Below are 3756 nucleotides of genomic sequence, written 5' to 3' on the forward strand. Positions count from 1 at the left end.
CAGAGCAGGTAAGAAGTAGAAATGACTTACGGTAAAATAAAAGCGTGTCACAATGCTAAATCCTAAACATCACTATATTCATTAAGAATAACTTCACTGCTTTCTGATAATTACAGCTCTTTTGATAGTTCAATTCTTTTTGAGTGTTTGTTAGTTGTGGAGAAGACCAGAAAACAGAGTAGGTCGAGGGTCTGGTTTGAGCAGAGAGCAGGGAGAGTTACTGCGTCATCCTTCCATGAGGCAGCCAAGACAGAGAGCTCTTCGCCTTTGATTAAAAGAGTTTGCTATCCTCGCTCCTCTCAGTTTTCCACTGAAGCGACCAGGTATATATACATTTAGGCAGCAAGACTAAATCATTCATTCTTTCCACTACTTCATCATGAATAAATACAATAATTGAGTAACTAGATATTATGATTGTAAAACAAGATATTAACATTCTAATAACAGTATTTTAGGGACTTTTTAAAGTGATGAGTTTTCTTCCAAAATTACATGTTCTTTTCCTCAGATGGGGTTTACAAAACGAGGACACTGCCAATAAGTCTTACCTGGTGGCTATGCAAGATCACCATGAAGACATAAATGTTGCAGCATCAGGGCTCATCCTCAACCCAGAGCTGCCATGGATTGGTGCATTCCCAGATGGTCTCGTGACCTTTGCTTGCCATGAGCCCGGCATTTTAGAAATTAAGTGTCCTTTCAGCGCTAAAGACCGCAGTCTACTTGAATGCTCCAAAGACTCGCGGTTCTGCCTGACCGTCCCTGAGGGAGGTGTGATGAGCCTAAAGCTGAATCACAGCTATATGTATCAAGTGCAGGCACAAATGCGTGTCGCAGAGGTAATGTTCTGTGATTTTGTTGTGTGGACACCTCAATAACTTCTTAAACAGCGCATCATATTTGATGGCGCATTTTTTGATTTTGCACATTCAAAGGTGGTAAACGTGCCACGCTTCTCCTCCACAGCAACCTCTGACAAAACATCTGAGGGACATTAAGAAGCTGACAATAAATAAGCTCTTCTTGTCAGACACTGGTCTTTTTCTTTTGTCTTCATGGTCAGGTTTTTGTTTACCCAAACATATTCATACATTGTAGATTGTGCAATAAATAACTGTATATAATACTTGCAGATGCATTGTAGTATAAGTAGGAGTATTTAAAAAACCTCAAGGAACAAATACTTGGAAAAAGTGATGTTTATTAGTTAAAAACTGGACATTTTAATGTATTAATTGTAAAGATAATAGAGAGAAGATCAAACATACATAGAAAAGGGAATACACAATAAGCATTTTGTTTCATTTAGCTGACGCTTTTATCAAAAGCGACTTACAAATAGTATCTATCTATTCTGTGGGTACCACAGATGGGCAGACATTACAAAGAGCACAGCAAACTGTTACCATCTTGTCAAGGGAAGTAGGTTGTCCTTGAGTGGCTGCTTGGCAAAGAGACAGCGAGATGGTGCTCTGAAGGATGGTGTATTTGATCCTGACCAGGCCAATGACTCTTTCCACATGGATCCTGACGGCAGCGAGTCCCCTTGTGGATTCAAGTTCCAGTGGATGCAGTTGCTGCTTGCCTTTGGTGAATGCTGGTATTTTCAACTGTGCATTATACAGTCCCACAGTGTCTTTCACATTGAAGCCTCTATCAGCAAGAACAACATCTCCTGGTGATAATTTCTCAAGATATGAGCAGTTTTCTGTAATGTACTTGTCGCTTGTGCGTCCCCCCCAGCCCTTTGACACAAAGGATGTAACACCCTGTGGTGTATATTTTACAGTGTTGTGGTGCTTGTAATAGGAGTATGTTTGTGCACGTGCCCTTACATTCTTTGACTTCTCTACAAACATTTCAAAACAGTCAATGATGGAAGTGCAGTTGCTAAAATTATCCCTGAAACACATGGGCAGACTAACCTGAATTTGATCTTTTGAGGGCAAAGTGGTGACAGTCTGACATACATGACATCTAAAGTATTGTTGAACATTCTGACAACACTGCTCTTAGACATATGAAAAAGATAAACAAAAATATATACAGGTAAGTTAAGCCTCATTCTCATCAGTGTTAATAAAAAGCTATGAAAGGGAGTCAGTCTTGGACAGAGAGGAAGCCAAAAACAACCATCATTTTAGCATAGCTTGGTAGGCCTGTTAGTTCCTGGACCATCTCATCATTTCCTTTGAAGGCTTCTTCATTGAAAGACAGCACATTAACTTTGTCCTTAAGACAATTAACCTCAGCTCTTAATCGTGCACACTCGTTTGTCAATGCCTTGACTGTAGCTTGGCAGGCTGCATTTGAGCATGGTTCCACAATACCTGAGCTAAGAATGGCTTGAGAGTAACTGCGGTCATCTTTCACACATTCTACCTGTTCAACTAAGGTGATGTCAAGCCCAGTGGCATCACTGGTGCTGGAAGGTGCCACAGTCTCATGGTCACTATCAGAAACCAAAGTCTCAGTCCGTTTCCTTTTCATCTGCTGAGTATGCTCAAATCTGCTGGTGGCATAGATGCTTCTCTGCCGCTGTCCAGCTGACGTGTGCGCAAACAGGCTGGGGATGTAGGCAGGACTCATGGGGTTGTCATTTTTTCTTTCTAAGCAGACAGAGGCAAACATGGTAGAATATTAATGTGTGTATAAGGCCTCCTAATAAGATAATGACAAGTATTACGATCCAACTTAGGTAAAAGTAGCAATAATACATGTAATATAAATACACAAGTAATTTAAGGCATGCATTCAATAATATTGAGAACGGCAATTTCTTTCTCAGTTTTCTGCCAGAAATGTGTCTTTTATTCAAATGCAGTCGGTTTCAAGCGTAAAGGAACACAGAGCAAAACTAATGCAGTCCTTTCAAAACTCAAAAAATATTGAGTGCTATGTTACCATTACACTGCTAACGGTAATACTTATTCGGCAACTCAATTATCTATGTTGAAGTATTTAGAAAACTTATTTCTGACAAAAGAAGCTAAAAGATAACAATAAGTGAAGAGCTTACCGGAAACGAAGTGTTGACTACACAATCTGGAGTTAGATGTCGGCTGCCAGTGATCCCTTCTGATGGCAGCCAGCCATTTATTACGACGGTCTAAGACTTTGGGGATCGATACAAACTGTAGTCCGGGGTTCCTTTGGCGACTATTGTCACAGCCCACAGCACAACAAATCCCAGGCATATCCACAAACTTTATTATTCACGATGTGTCTTTCTCTGTTGGTTCCTCCGTGTTCTCTGTTGTTGTAATGACTTGCTGTGACCGGACACCAAAATGGCGGCGCTAGAATACAGTGACGTCACGTGGTAACCATGAATAACATCATAGATAACATAGCCCACAGTTATTCTTCTATGCTTATTGAACGGCAACAACTTCAATGTCGCAGTGCCACCTAGTGGACTGGTAAACTAACATGCAATATATATATATATATGACCTTACAACAAATCACATTGCAACCGAGTGATGTAATATCACAATGTGCTTGAATACAAAACAGATAAGTCCTCTAAATGTTGGACATTACATTTCAATTTCATCCAAAGTGACTTACAATAAGATTCAAACACAAATATTCAAACTCACAACAGGAAGGTGCTTGATGGTCTGATATGCATTTAGTAACCAAACTCAAGCCAACCATAGGATAATTGTGAACAAGGTTTTATTTTGAAAATCCTGTCCGGAAGTACTGCTCTTTATTCTGTCTGGCTTGACGCTGGCCAGGCATTGT

At 40.1% G+C, this 3756-nt stretch overlaps 1 long non-coding RNA gene across 2 annotated transcripts; it reads right to left on the minus strand.

Moving 5' to 3' along the window:
- Nucleotides 1–1187: 1187 nt before the first annotated feature.
- Nucleotides 1188–3623, minus strand: LOC307032651. Of its 2 annotated transcripts, XR_013806335.1 has the most exons (3): nucleotides 3609–3623; nucleotides 3023–3302; nucleotides 1188–2612 (listed from the first exon to the last, which is right to left on the minus strand). It is a non-coding gene; the product is annotated as an uncharacterized lncRNA (long non-coding RNA). The 2 variants fall into 2 exon arrangements; XR_013806336.1 differs by lacking the exon at nucleotides 3609–3623 and having other exon boundaries at nucleotides 3023–3549.
- Nucleotides 3624–3756: the final 133 nt, after the last annotated feature.

Source organism: Notothenia rossii (genome assembly GCF_949606895.1).
Source record: "Notothenia rossii genome assembly, chromosome: 1".
Classification (NCBI taxonomy): Eukaryota; Metazoa; Chordata; class Actinopteri; order Perciformes; family Nototheniidae; genus Notothenia; species Notothenia rossii.